The sequence below is a fragment of the Puma concolor genome, chromosome E4 (assembly GCF_028749965.1).
Source record: "Puma concolor isolate L17-30 chromosome E4, mPumCon1.1.hap2, whole genome shotgun sequence".
In the NCBI taxonomy this organism is placed as follows: Eukaryota; Metazoa; Chordata; class Mammalia; order Carnivora; family Felidae; genus Puma; species Puma concolor.
The window spans coordinates 26,697,133-26,713,024 of NC_141683.1; the positions used below are offsets into that span (position 1 = coordinate 26,697,133).

General features: G+C 50.3%; 1 protein-coding gene across 18 annotated transcripts in view; it reads right to left on the reverse strand.

Moving 5' to 3' along the window:
- Positions 1-15,892, reverse strand: part of NFASC (neurofascin) — a 182,065-nt gene that overhangs the window by 125,778 nt on the left and 40,395 nt on the right. The gene's annotated exons all lie outside the window — the stretch shown is intronic.

The following is a 15,892-nucleotide window of genomic DNA, read 5'->3' on the forward strand; positions in this document are numbered from 1 at the left end:
AGAGAACTGAAAGGCTACCTGCAGCCTCTGGCAGTAAATTGTGAATAACAGGGTCGCTCTGTCCCCAGGCCTCAGGGCAGCCGATCACCTCCCAATGATCTCACCTCAGACTCTGTGAGCCACAAATTTGTCCATAGCAGATCCTTAAGCTCCCAGAAGCATAAGCAAAGCAGGTTACTCAGAAAATTAAACACAGAATTGCTGTTTGATCCAGCAACTCCACTCCTGGGTATATACCCAAAAGAACTGAAGGCAGGGACTCAAACAGATATTTGCACACCCAAGTTCACGGCAGTATTATTCACAATAATCAAAAAGTGGAGGCAGCCCAAGTGTCCATCAACAGACGAATGGATACACAAAATGAGGTACGTACATACGACAGAATATTGTTCAGTACTCTTTTAAGTTTGTTTGTTTGTTTGTTTGTTTGTTTGTTTCGAGAGAGAGAGACAGAGGGAGAGGGAATCCCAAGCAGGCTCCGCACTGTAGCACTGAGCCTGGGGTTCAACCCCATGACCATGAGATCATTACCTAAGCTAAAATCAAGAGCTGAACGCTTACCCAACAGAGCCACCCAGGAACCCTGAATGTTACTCAGTTTTAAAAAGGGCGAAGGGGCGCCTGGGTGGCTCCGTCGGTTAAGCATCTGACTTCAGCTCAGGTCATGATCTCGCGGTTTGTGAGTTTGAGCCCCGCATTGGGCTCTGTGCTGACAGCTCGGAGCCTGGAGCCTGCTTTGGATTCTGTGTCTCCCTCTTTCTCTGTCCCTCACCTGCTTGTGCTCTGTCTCTATCAAAAATAAATAAATGTAAAAATTTTTTTTTAAATAAATAAATAAATAAATAAAAAGGACAGAGGGGCGCCTGGGTGGCTCTGTCGGTTAAGCATCCAACTTCAGCTCAGATGATGATCTCGTGGCTCATGAGTTTGAGCCCCGCATTGGGTGAGCCCTGCTTCCTCTCTCTCCCTTTCTCTCCCTCTCTGCCCCTTTTGGGATTCTCTCTCTCTCTCTCTCTGCCCCTTCTTTCTGCCCTTCACTCACTTGAGCCCTGTCTCTCAAATACATACATACATACATACATACATAAATACTAAAGAATAAATAAATAATAAAATCTAAAAGCTAAGGAATTCTGATATGTGGTACAACACGGAGGAACCTTGAAGACGTTACACTAAATGAAACGAGCCAGTCATTAAGAGGATAAATACTGTATGATTCCACCTCTCTGAGGCGCCTGGAGTAGTTAAATTCAGAGGTAGGAAGTAGAACCGTGGTTACTGGGGGGCGGGGGGGGGGAAGGTGGATTTGGGGAGTTACTCTTTAATGGGGACAGAGTTTCGGGTTGGGAAGGCGAAAAAGTTCTGGAGGTGGATGGTGTTGATGGCCGCACGATGTGTATGTACTTCACATTAAAGAACTGCACGATTACAGGTTGTGTAGGTTTTATCACAATAAAGAAGGCAAACTAGACACAAGCTATTTCTGTGGTGAGATGAAAACTCATGACTTGGTGGTACTAAAGGGGATGACAGGCCAGATCATTTGAAATTAAGAAGGTTCTGCAAAGTCCTCAAAGCCGATGGTCACGTTAACCAGTCTCCAACCAGGAAAGTCTAGTTTGAGAAGCACCAGACAGGGCATATAGGATGCCTGGATTCCACTGTCAGCTGTGTAACTAGACTAGCTACAGAGCCCCTGGCAAGGGAGGCACTTCTCCCCGTACCTCAGTTTTTCATCAATCTGTACAACAAGGGTGTTGGATTCAATCACCAAAACCCCTTCAGTTAGGCCAGGGGAGTATATTAAAAATGGAGTATATTGGGGCACCTGGGTGGCTCAGTCGGTTAAGCAGCCGACTTCAGCTCAGGTCATGATCTCGCGGTCCATGAGTTCGAGCCCCGTGTCGGGCTCTGTGTTGACAGCTCAGAGCCTGGAGCCTGCTTTGGATTCTGTGTCTCCTTCTTTCTCTGCGCCTCACCTGCTTGTGCTCTGTCTCTCTCTCCCTCAAAAATAAACACTAAAAATTTAAAAAAAAACCAAAAACCACTTTACTTGGAACTGACTTCCGAGTCCACTTAAAGCACAACAAAATCAGCCTCCTTTGTTTGGAACTAAAAGTATCTGCATTCAGTTTGATCATATCCTTATTGGCATGACATATGTACACGACATGACTTACTGTCCCGATGAGGAAATCAGCTTCCTCTAGAAGGAAGAAGACTGGCCCTACATTGAGGATACTGAAAGTATGTGCTCCAGCTCCAAGGCAAATTCCAAAGCAGAGCTCAAACGTGTTTCGGATAATGGCAGAATTGTACATTTGGCATCCCAGAGTGCCCATCTGGGAAGGGGCGACGCTCACGTTCTCCAAGCTCAGAGCTGAGAGCTGGAGTTGGGGACCCCCCGGTCAGAACTTGCCCGTCAGAGAGCGGGGCCAGCGGGGGCCGTTTCACAGGTGAAGCCGCTAAGGCCAGAGGGGCCCAAGGATTTGCCTACAGCTGTCACACAAACAGGTGGAACCAGATGTGAGCTTTCCTAGAGAATCCTGGACAGGCTAACTGCCTTTGAACCCACTGGTCAAATCGGGGCTGGACAAGAATGGTAGGCCCGGCCCACCAGGCTGTGATGTCAAATCAGAAGAGGAGGCTCCAGGCCAGCCGCTTTCTTCATCGAACAAAAGACTCTTTTGAATTTACTGAATATTTTGGCACCAGCCCTGGTCAGTTCTTTCTCTTTCGGTGGGTTGAAAAATATTCCTAGCATCCCACAGTGTCCAGTGAGAGCGGAGCGGGTGGAAGATTCTTCCTCTGTCGGGCCACGCAGACGCTTTCGTCTTTGAGAAGGAGGCTCCAATGGTCTCTGCCCCCAGGAGGGCAAGGTGACTGTGAACATTCCCCGGACTACTGGCCGCCCGGCCGTAGACTTCCTCCTTGAAGCCCACTGTGTGATTCTCAAGTGTTCACTTAGGGAGAAAAGGGTGGGGAGACATACTAAAAGTGGAATATTACTTTGCATACATATATCAAGCTTTCTCCTAATCCCGCCCTCAGTGCCTCAAAAGACCTTTAAAGTCACCTTCTTCCCTGACAGGTTTCTCCCCAACACCCCTATTTAGTCGAAATCTCCCCATTTTAGATTTATGTCTATGTTTTGCACGGTCCTCTCTTTTACGTATCCTTCTCTTTCTAGTGAGACCAATGCCCAATGGCTGGTGTGTGTGATTCCGTTTATTTTCTTTTTTAAAATATTTATTCGTTTTTGAGAGAGAGAGAGCACAAGTGGGGGAAGGACAGAGAGAGGGGGACAGAGGATCCTAAGCCGGCTCTGTGCTGACAACAGTGGGCCCAATGCGGGACTTGAACTCCTGAACGGTCAGATCATGACCTGAGCTGAAGTTGGACACTCAACTGACTGAGCCACCCAGGTGCCCCAATTCCCTCTATTTTCTATAACATCCAGCACTGTGTTGGGCACAGTGCAGGCACTCAGCCATCATGTGGTGAGGACCATGATGCTGAGTTACGTTATCACGAATACCTACTAGGGGCTGGGCACATGGATAACTACTCTACTGATATCTCAGTATCTCAGTGAGTCGTCATCACAGCGTGGTGTGCGAGGTGCTTTTAACTCTACTTTTTAGATAAGGAAACTGAGGCTCAGAAGGGTTAAGTAGCCTGTTCGAGGTTAGGGGGAGGGGCTTGGGTGCCAGTCTGTCTCCTGGGCTCCCAAAGAAGGGTAGAGCCCTGCCGGGCACGGACCCCTCTCCTCCATTTCAGGGCCACACTCTACACACACTTCACCTCCATGGCTGGGCGTCCTGTGCCCGTGCCTTCCACCGCTCCCAACGGGGTGAGGAAGCCACATCACAGCCACGTGTCCAAGGAGAACAAGTGTCACTCCAGCAGACAGCGGGATATGTTTAACCTCCCAAGGCAGACCTTGATACTTCTGCGCGCAGTGTAGAAACCAAGGTGCTGAGACCCCGTGGCACGTATCTCACGGCCGCCTGGGCCCCCGACACAAACAGGAGGCGGCAGAAACAGCACTGAGCGAGTCCGGGTCCCAGCTCTCCGGTAACTCTGGGCCTCAGGCACCTCATCCCTACAGCAAGGAGGTCACTGCGTGGTCTGTAAAGGGCGTCCCAAAGGCTCAGATCTACAGTTCGGTGACCAGGCTGCAGACAGTGGAGAGCTGATTCCGGAGATAGGGCCTTATCCTGGCACACTCCCTGGGAACTTGACCCTGCTCCCCCTCAACCACAGGCAGGCTCTGACAGTCTTCCAAGGAAAATGCTGACCTCTGGCCTGGTTGATTCCCAGTTAAACAAAGGACCGCAAGCTGGTGAGCCCGGGACTGTCGTCCGAAGGCTGGGTCATCTTCCACCTGCCAGCTGACTCGTGCACAGACTCCACACCCCAGCTGCACAGGCCACGGCGGGGGGTGGGGCGGTGCTCTCTGGGGGGCCGTCATGCCAACAAGACTTCAGTGAGATGTAAGTGATGGGGAGGGGGCCAGAGAGCAGGGTTTACGGGTCATCGCTCCAGTGCAGTCCCAACCCTGCACGGCTGTCACTCAAATCCAGGCTTTCGGGACATGAAAGCTGGTTCACCTGGCTCTGTCCAAGCTGAGACTCCACATCAGATAAGTAGATATGCTGGGATCCAATGGCCCTTGGGGGCTGGCCCCATATGGCCTCCTACCATGATAAACCAGACCCTGAAAGCAAGTCAATGCCTTTCTGTCTTGTACAAGGACCTGCCCCTGTCGGGGTACCTGGTGGCTCAGACAGCTAAATGTCCAACTCTTGATTTCAGTTCAGGTCATGATCTCACAGTTTGTGAGATCAAGGCCTGCATTGGGCTCTACCCTGTCAGCACAGAGCCTGCTTGGGATTCTCTCTCTCCTCTCTCTCTGACCCTTCCCCCACTCACATGATCTCTCTCTCTCTCTCTCAAAATAAATAAACTTAAAAAAAAAAAAAAAGACCTGCCCCTTTCTTTCAACTTGCTGCTCAAGGTCTACTTTCCAGAAAGTTCTCCCGAGGGCACCTCCAATGCTCCCTACCCCACAAGCTGTATGTACGTGATTTCCAGGAACTACACACGGGTCCTCCAAAGGTAACAAAAATCCCCCAACTCCCATGATTATATCTAAGTAACTCCTGGGGTGTCTATACCCCATGTGAGAGATACTGTCTTAGGAGACCAAAATCTAATTTTAAGAAGATGTCTTTCAATCACAAATTAGAATCACAAGTGAGAAGTTTTATCTTTACAAGTGGTAGAATAATACAAAAGCGGTTGTCACATTCTCAGAAAATTCAGTGTGAACCCTGAGCTACCCAGTTTGTCACTCATTCATCCAATATTTATTGAGTACCTCCCAGGTGCCAGGTGATACTCTTAGCCATGGGACCCAGTGCTAAACAAGGCATTGTCCCTGCACTGGAGGAGTTGACTGTCCAGCGGGGGAGGCAGGCAATGAAACAGCAGACTAGTAGACACCTTCACAAGTGCGGTGAAGAAAAGTAAAGCAGGCAGAGAGGCTAAGTGAGGGATGTGGGAAGCCCGGAGGGGCTGCTTGCCACAGGGGGGTCGGGAAATGACACCACAGCAGAGGTCTGAGTAAATAAGGTGGCACAGGGAGGGAGCTGGGAGGTGATGGAGAAAGACAGTCCCCAAACAAGGCAATAGCAAGGAAGGGCCCCGCTGCACGAGCCAGCCAGGATCTCAGGAAGACCCCAGGGCCCAGCGTGGCAGAAGTGGGGGGAGCCTCGGGGAGGGGCGGCCATAGGGAGTCCCGAGGGGCAGGAAGGGCCCCCGTACGCACCCAGGACACCTGCGAGGCGTCTGACTTCATGGCAAGTGTGAAGTGACAGGTTTCTTCACCCCTGTCTCTGTCCACTCCCCTGAGTCCTTCGTGTACCTCTGGTTGTCCCCACCAAACGGGAAGCTCACGGAGGGCAGGGGCAGTGTCTCTCCCTTCATACCAGGAGTGCCCAGATGGCACAAACTACGCTGCTCCTACCTGTTAATACCTTCCCTGCAGTCTCCAGCATAGAGCCCCACTCGCAGTGACGCTCCACTGGGTAGCGCCTCCAATCCAGAAATGTGCTCCCGGGTCTGGGGGGCTATGAGCGTTAGCTCTGCCAGGCCTCCAAAATCAGGAGGAAAAGGAGAGGACTGAGCATCCAGCACCAATGGACAGGTCTCCCATGTGTCACCTAAAGCCCAATGACTCTGCACAGCCTACCTCAGGTACACCCGCCCCTCCCAGGGCGGGCCACCTGGGGTCCTCGAGGCCCAGGCACCACTCAGGCGAGGCTGGTCCCCCCGTCCCTCACACCGTGGCTCCACAGTGGGGACAGAGCAGACACCAGGCCTCACAGCACTGCAACAAACAGCTCCATGCCTCCAACTCTGCACTGCCCCAGGGGAGCCCCAGTGGCCCGTATCCATAGCAACCATCAGCTATGAGCTGCAGTCCCCGGAGGACGGGCAGGCGGCCGCCCTCTGTGCTGGCCTGTTCTGAAAGGACAGACACATTTGTCTTGCCAGTTTGGGACGCCCTCCATTCCTGAAAGAGGTGTCTTCATCCATTTTCATGTCCCCTCTCTCTGTCACCAAGGTCCAAATGGACACGATGCATTGATCTGAAGACAGGAGTTTCTCTGGGGTTCTATATGAGGCTGATCCTGCCTCAGTCTTGCTTTTCAATGACCTGGGAACCCAGGGTGGGGACCACGAGGGAACAAGACGAAAATGACATAACCGGAAGGAACTTGAAATGTTCCTTCCTCCTGCTTCTGGTCCAGATGGTGCCTCACACCTGATCTCACCGTAGAAAAATCTGTCTTTAGTTTTGAAAATAAATTAAAAAATTAAAATAAAAAAATCAGACTGCTAATAATAAACACTTCTCTTTTCTCTCAGTTTCTTTAAGGAGAGCCCAGCCCTCACATCTCTTTTCGGGCAGGCAGACAGAGCCTTCTAAGTTTACCTTAACCCTGCACGTTATGGCTTACACGTGGGCAGGGCTGAAGAGTTGCCTGGGGTGAGTGGAAAGAGGTTCATAGGTTGTCTTTTAAAATAAAACATTAACTAGGGTGCCTGGGTAGCTCAGTCAGTTAAGCGTCTGACTCCGGATTTCGGTTAAGGTCATGATCTCAAGGTTTGTAGGTTCGAGCCCCAGGTCTGGGTTCTGTGCTGACAGTGTGGAGCCTGCTTGGGATTCTCTCTCCCCCCGCCGCCCCCCCCCCGCCTCTCCCCTGCTCTCTCTCTCTCTCTCTAAATAAAAAAATAAACTTAAAAAATTGTTAAATAAATCATTTACTGCCCCCTGCTAGAGACACTAGCCAAGCTAATCATAGAAAATACGTTCAAACTCACAAAGCAGGCTTCCATGCAGAAACTGGGCACACGGAGCCGGCCTCATCCCAGAAGGACAGGGATGGCGCCACCAGCTGCTCCTGTGACCGGGGGCCCCACTCGCCCCGAGAACCCCAAATCACCTGATCGCTGGACAGGGTCAGCCCAGATCCGAAACTGCTCCTCTCCTCTCCTCATAACTACCTCTTTCAGTCCCACCAGCTTGAAAGACACCAAACCTTTTAAAATAAAACTCAAACTCTTTATCCCTTGCCACAGCCTCAGGAAAGAACTCTTTCTCACGTTCCAGTCTTCACTCCTCCCCTCTTCCCAAAGAACTGCCCTGTCTTTGAAATAAAAATCAATCCCACGGTCCTCTATAAAGTCCAGAGGGAAAACGTGCCATTTGGCTGCCCTCAATCCTATGAGGAAGCACGTCTGGTGGGGTTTTACAGAAGCACATTCCTGCAGCCTAAGAGACGGTCCCGGCCCCCTCGGCCCTCTCCTGACCTTGGGTCTTCCCCTGCCTATACTCATGGTGCACAGACAGGGCAGCATGAAGCCCCGCTTTCCTCATCCGTAAAACGGACGTGATTGTACCCATCTTACAGATTGCTTGGGGTCGGGTGGGGGGGGGTCTAAGTGAGACAATGTACATAAAGTACTTTGGCAGCATCTGGCACATACAAGTGTTGGTTGTTACCAGTCCTTATATTTGTGGACCACAAACTTTTTGAGAGCAGATACCAAGGTTTCATGGTTGGGTCTGCTGCATCTGGCACGGTGCCTGGCGCACTGTGGATATTCATTAAATAAAAAGGGAAAATGTTTGCTGAATAAATCTAGTTGAAGAGGCTCTAGGCTTATTTCCCACCAGTCCCTGTTCCACCGCAAGACAGCTTTGGCTTAGCATTGTTCTCCTAAAGGGACAGTTATCCTCACATAACCTTCTCTCTTGCCGCTCAGGAGAATTCCAATAAAATCAAACAGTAGGAGAAAAATGCTCTAAGAAAGGGAAGCCTCTCTGCATACCACCCTGCCAGGTCCCGCCAGGCCTCTCAAAAGATGTGCCCTCCTCCCCCTGCCTCCTGGACGGTGTTCAGTAGCCAGCTGAATAATCCGAGGGGATTCCAACCGGTGGCAATTAACACTCTTCCAGCTGGGAAGAGATTTAGCTCTGCGATTCCCAGACCTGCCGAGTCCCCTCCTCTCTTCCAGAAAACACCAACTGCTGCCATACCACTTGGGAGGACCCCACGGATCAAAAAGAAGAACCTGATTGATGAAACAAGACAGGCCAAGTGTCCATAATTATTGAAGCTGGGAGATGGGTATATGGGGATTCATGATAGTGTTCTCTACTTTTGTATATTCTGAAAAACAACCCAAAACCTTAATTAATAATTCCATATTTTACCAAAACTAGGGCAAGGAAGCCTAAAGGACTGCTCTTTTCAAATCATAGGGGAAACTCCAGGCTTGGATTTCCATTGTAGAGAAAACCTCCAGGAAATTTCTGTGGCTCATTTTCATCTGAAAGACCAGGGAGGTATTTAGGTGGTGTATAGAAAGAGTGTTGGCCTCAGTGAGCCTGGGCGAGTGACTTAACTTCTCGGAGCCTCTCCTCAGCTTCCTTACCCTTAAAACTCCGGTTGTGACCTATCTCATAGGACAGCCCTATAAAAGGATATAAAGCAAGCAGTACTTTGGTAGCACCTTGAACGGTGCCTAATAGCACAGGTATCTGATAGCACATAATAGATACTTGAGAAAGTTTAGTTTCTTTTCTCTCCTTGAAGAAACAAAGATGTTCTACTGTATTCTTCTATTAAGAAGCTTAACGGACTCAAACTCCCAAAGTCTGGCAGGGGCCAAGAGTAAGTAAAACACACTGAAAAAGAAAGCTTCTAGAAAAAAGAACTCAAAATTCCATTGCCTGAAAAACCTAAGTGCCCACTACCCATCAAACACTGAAGTATTTGAAGGGTACCATTTGCCACAGGCACCAACTTAGAGGAGACAGGGTGCCAGGCTAGGGGAGCATGAATGCACACCACTCTGGGCCTTGGGCAGCAGTGAATTTAAGCAGGAGGAGCTGCTAGGAGGGGCTGCTGAGCATTTAAATACCATAATGACTCAAACCGATATTTGTATACAAACGTTCATAACAGCAGCATTATTCACAACAGCCAACAGGCAGAAACAACTCAGATGTCCATTGACAGATGAATGGATAAACAAAATGTGGTCTACCTATACAATGAAATGTTATTCTGCTTTAAAAAGGAATGGAATTCTGACACTTGCTACAACATGGATGAATCTGGAAGACATCATGCTGAGTGATCCAAGGCAGGCACGCAAACACTACATGATCCTACTTATATGACATACCTAGAGCAGTGGGATTCCTAGACACAGAAAGTAGAATGATGGCTGCCAGGTGCCAGGAGGAGTGGGGCATGGGGAGTTAATGGGTATGGAATTTCAGTTTGGGAAGATGATAAGTTCTGGAGATGGATGGCGGTGATGGTTGCACAACGATGAAAATGTATCTAATGCCACTGAACTGTACAACCAAAAATGTTGACAGTGGTAAACTTTGGCATGCAGATTATAAAAAGGTTCTTAAGCTGAAAACAATCAAGACCCAGAAGACTCTGGAAGAAACATTGATCTCTGCCTCCTACATATACACAACTGCCTAAAAGAATTTAGTTTCTTTTCTCTCCTTGAAGAAACAAAGATGTTCCAGGAGAAGCTCTATCACCACAGATAACTACGTTATGATATAAACTAGATAGGGGAGACAGGGAGGAACTTAGTAAGGCCTGATTGATCAAAGTCTTCCATGTCCCATTGTTTCTGAGTGGCCCAGCAAACATTAGTTTACCAAACTCTTTTTTCATCTTCCTGTGAATTGCATTCCTTCCCTTTGAAGTCCCAGACCCCTACCCCTTCTCCTTATATATTTGCCTGACTGTCTTTGGATTTTCACGTCTGTGTGGATTCCCTATATGTATGAAATTAAATTTGATGTTCTCCTGTTACTCTCTTTCATCTCAATTTAATTCTCATTTCAGCTAGAAGAATCTTGACGGACATGGAAAAATTTCTTCCTCCCCAACAGTGTATTTTACCACAGAGAAATAATGATGATGATGATGATGATGATGATGATAAGAATAAGAAGAAAAGAAAAAATACCATAACGACAGCATCTTGGCTTTAGTTTTTATCCCTTTTTCCCAAGAGATAAAAGCACCCTTAAAATATCCTTAAAATATGCTCACTTGCAGAGATGATGGGATCCCAGAAGGGTTATGCAAATTGCAGCAAATCCTTAGCACTGTGTCCTTCTCTACCAGGTTGGCACTGGGTCTTGCCACTATGTAAGAATCAGTGTCATGTGCTACCCTTCCCTCCTGCCCCAGGTGAGGAGAAGCTGCAGACCTGAGCACAAGGAGAAGGGTGTGGTGTGGTCAGCCCCCGTCCCCAAGACAGCCAACAAGCCAGGCTCCTTATTTGTCCTCCAACACATCCTTGCCAGGCAGGACACACACAGGCTGGACCTGAAGTCTGCTTCCTCTCCTTCCTTGACTCTCAATTCATTTAAAAGAACCCCTGAGTTTCAGGGGAGCGGCTTTCATACCCACCTAGATGCAAAGAATGGCAGCGACAGTGGTAACAAAGCCTGTGGCAGGAGAGAGGCCAGCTCAGTTGCCTGTCTACCGCCACATTACCCAGGCTTTCCCTCTCAGAACCCCACATCCATTTCTCATGGTTGAAAGTCATCCCCCACATCTTGAGTTCTGCATCCACAGCCCAGAATTCCCCCAAACCTCCTCTCCCTACCATTTCCCTGGAGTCAGTGCCAAAGCAGAGGGAAGAGAGTGATCTTTCTCCTGCCACAGACCCAAGGCAGCAGTGGGCTAAAGAGCTCAAGAGGGCCAGAGAGGGGGCAGAGATGGGAGATCCCCTGGCAGGGGCCACGCCTGTGCAGGAGTCTCAAATAACTTATTCTCCCCTGAGGCTTATCTATCCCTAGCAGCAACAAAGACCATATTGCACACACATGGATATCCAGAACAGGCAAATCAATCTATAGTGACAGAAAGCTGCTCTGTGGTTGCCTGGGGCCAGCAGCTGGGGGGGGGGGGTGGAGACTGCCTGCAGATGGGATGAGGGCATTTTCAGGGGTGATGAAATATTCTATAACTTGATTGGAATGGTGGTTACATGGGTATATGCATATGTCAATCTCATCTGACTATACCCTTACAATGAGTACATTTTATTGAATGCAAATTATACCCCAATACAGTTGAATTTAAGAGTGAAAAAATTAAAAACCCTAAGAGCTCGGGTACAAGAGTCACATGCTTTAGTAGTAATTTAGAAGGCAGATCTTAAAGGCTTACGCAGGAAGACAATGCATCCCAAATGACCGTGCATTTACCAGGCGATTCTATGATTCTACGCTGAGTCTAAAGGGCCTGAAGACCCCTCCTCCCTCCACCTCTCCCCACCAACCCCAGAATTTCACATTCAGGCAAACAAAGACCCCATCAGACCTCTCCTCAGGCTGCTGAAAGTTGAGTTCCAAACGCTCCTCAGAACTGGTTAATCACATCCTGTCTTGGGTAGAGATTTGTTGGGGGGGGTGGGGGGGTGGGACAGGGCAGCTGGCACCTACCATTGGCTCTTGGGGTATGTTTAGGCCCATTACCATGTCACTTACAATGTCTTCCTCTACAAAGAGCCCCCAGCAGGGGAGCTGAGGGGCATGGGGAGGGAGAGAGCCCTGAGAACAGCCCAGAGCCTGGAGATTGGAGGCAGTTACTGCTATGGCTTATGCAGGTTTCTGGCCCTCAGGCCTCTGGCGCATCTGCAAACAGTTTGCAGAATGTTCCCTCACAGACTGTTTTTAGGGAGGAAAAGCACTTTAACTTTCTAATACTGTATTATTCAGGCACTTCCAGATTCCTTATTCTGTTTTTTATTCCTCTTCTCCCAGCAAAACACAGTGTTTTCCAGCATGTGTGGTTTGTGGGAAGCTGATGGCTTCAGCAGTGTGGCCACATTGCTGGCCCACCCTGGAGGCTGATAGACAGTGGTTCAAGGTGGGGGGGGGGTCGTCTCCCCTTTTCCCTTCAGAGGTCCACAACCAGGGAATGGGAGTTAGGAGGAAGGGACATGAGGAGGACACTTGGATTTGTTCAGAGTCAGAAATCCAGCTCCAGGGTAGTCAAAATTCAGATGTGTCTTCATACATTAACATGTCCTGTCCAACCCACCTTCCTCTTGAGGATATGTGGTTCTAGGAAAAACAGAACCACACTCAAATCCCGGCTCTCCCACTTAATCACTGTGTGACCTAAGGCAAGTCACTTAACCTCTCTGTTTTCCCTTCTACAGGTAGAATGGGGATTGTGGTACCTGACTCATCAGGTTGTCCATGAGACTGCATGAGGAGATACATCAAAAGCACAGGGCAGTGACTGGGGCAGCCAGAAAGCATTGTATCACCCTCCTCACTTAACTCCCTCATTCTGACCCTGCTCAGTCTGGAGCCAAGTGGAAAGTTACCTCTCCTTTTCAAAACTGATCGTCAATGTGGGGCTGACTCTATCACAGGGCCCTGCTTTAAGCTTCCTATGCCAGAGGAGCAGTATGCAGCATTCGCCCGGAGATGAGAATGTGGGTCCTTAAGAACTTTTAAATATCAACAGATGTTTGCTTTAGGCGTGCAAAGTATCCCTGAATCCCTGAGAAGTAGAAACTGGGCGATGTTCAGCCCAGGGACAGGGGAGAGGTGGGAAAAGGAGAAGGATGCTGGCAGAGAAAGGAAAGGGTCTGGGGCAGATGCAATCAGGACAAGGGGCCGAAGAGGCGGAGAGAAGAAGGTGGATGTGGGACGGTGGGCTGGATGTGCAGTGCTTGGAGGCAGGGCCCTGGAGAGCCCATCACGGGGCAGAAGGGAGGGCAGAATAAAACCATGATTCAACCCCAGGCCCCCGAAACCGCTGGTAACGGCCGAGCTGTGGGGAAGACGTGCGAAGTCAGAAACAGGGAATAAACCAGAAGTGGACTCTTATCTCTGTAGACCCAAAATAAATGGCGATGAAGGCAGACCAGGGAGCAGGGGTCCTGGACCCTGAGCACGGGCCTAGCACTGGCTCCTCCAGCTAAAGGGAACGGCAGCGGGACACAGCCAGAGGACCGCTGGGTTATTTAACCCGAGTCAAGGTGGGGAGCAGAACTCCTAGTGCTTGGTGAGGCCACCTCCCCCATGCAGGCCCGGGACCCGGTGTAAGACAGTGGGGGGCTGGGTGGGAGAGAGACCGAAATGGCTGTACGGCCCTGGATAGAGGGGTCTTCCTCCCTCCTCCTGTGCTAAATGACTTCACGGATTAGTTCATTTACCTTCACAGAGTCCAAGAAACAGGTGCTATTAATGTCACACTTGACAGATGAGGAAACTGGGAGGTCAACCCGCCAGGGGTAGAACTTGGACAGGAGCCCAGGAAGCCCGACACTGGAACCCATGTGTCTGACCACTCCCACACACCACCTCCAGGTGCTGGTGCACTCGCTCCTCACTGCACAAATCAAGGGAGAAGAGACAGAACTCCCACCCCCGCACGTCCTTCTCTGAGGCTGCCCCCATGGTACATACAGATCAGGGTGACAGAGGGCAAGAAATGGGGTGAGTGGCCCTGCAGGTGCCTGGCTGAAGGAGCCCCCATCCCACCCAGATGGCTCGTCAATTCCACCTCAGCTCAGAGAGCCCCCAGCAGCGGTCCCTAAGCACACGTGAACTATAGATGCTTACATCCTGTGGAAGGGGTGTGGTTCCAGGGACGGAGCCCTAGCAAAGCCATGGATTTCTTTCTGGGTGAACGAGGCACATCTGACCTAAAGACCAAAATGAAAAGCCTATTAACCAACAGGCTGCTCCAGAGACGCCTCTCTTGGCATCTCTTGGCTTCCTCTCCCTACCTGGTGAATGCTCAGCAACCTCCCCCCTGCCAGCCCTTTTTCCAGGTGCCAAATCCCAGCTGGGTGCTTGGCGTGCCCGGAGGCTGCTGATTGGTCACACCCTATGCTACTGATGCGTGGTCCAGCATCTCTCATGGACAGGCCCCTGACAGAAAATCCCTGGCGTGGTCATCAATTCAGAGTCCAGGCTGCAGGATGGCCCCCTCCTGAAGTGCTAGATGCTCCTCAAAGATCTCCAAGGAAGATTCCACACGACCCCTCTGCTATTGGGAAGTCCTTTTTTTTTTTTTTTGCATTTGATCTCAGTCCGTCTTGTGTTTTCCAAAACAAAGCATGTGGCTGCCTTCTACTGGGAGGCAGCCCAGCCCAAGGGCTCAAGAGAGCAGGGGCTTGAGCCGGGATGGACCACTGGCTTGGTCATGGACAGTGGGACACTGGGCAACATACTTAACTTCTCTGGGTCTCGGTTTCCTCAATTCTAAAAGGACAGCAGCACAGATTGTTTGTTGGGAGGTTGCAGGAGACAACAGAGGTCAAGTACTCGGAGAAGTGCCTGTCCCAGGATAAGTTCTCAGGGAGTAGTCGCCTGTTACAGTTACAGTTGCCAGTGGCTTTCCCATCCCTGGGAAAGGCCACCTTGCCTACCCCTCCTGGTACACACCGGGTATGTCTTCTCGAGACGGGAGTCGCCATGGCATGACTCAGCCTGCCTGCCTCTCTGAGGAAGGTCCTTGTCCCTGTTCCTGGATCGTCCAGGAACCTCCTGCAGCAACTGACAACCATAAAACAGTCAGTAGGAACCCCCCAAAATCTTGGTGGAAGACGCCAGGTCATTCCTCCAGGCCAGGTGCCCAGCCGGGCGGACTGTAGTTGGGTTGACCGTGCACACTCCCACTCCTGACCTCCAGAGGTGTCTCCAGCTCTGGTGCCCTCTCTTAGTACAACAGCATCCAGGCTGGCACATAAATCACAGAACAGTGCTCCTAGGAGCACGCAGATGCTTCTAAAAATAGTCACCGCCTCTTCAGACTGTGGGAGGGGAAGGGAAGTGACTGTCCACAGTGTCTGCAGGCGTGGAGAGCCCAAGTTGGAGCTACAATTCCCTGCAGGGCCACCTCCTCACCCCACAGCCCTGCGACCAGGATCAGGGCAGGCCATCCAGGGATGCAGTGCGCTCAAGGAAGCCTGCATTGTTTGCTTTGTGCACTCGGGTAAGGGAGGGGCCTGCACAGCTCCGAGACCCTGACACTGCCCTAGGGAAAGGTCTGGCCTGCCTTTGGGGAGATTTTCCCTTTCCGGTTTGAGCCTCCAACAGCCTAGAATCAGCCCATTCTGGCTCTAATGCAGCCTCAAACCTTCCTGGGTTAAGTAAGGTCACAGAATCCTCAATTCAAACAAAAAGTTCAAGTCACTGAGCCCGAGCCCTGCCCCAAGGAGCCATGTATCCATGAGGAGGGCAAGAGAGACAGTCCCTGCCACCGGCCTCCTTCTCCCTCCCAACTCCCAACCAAAC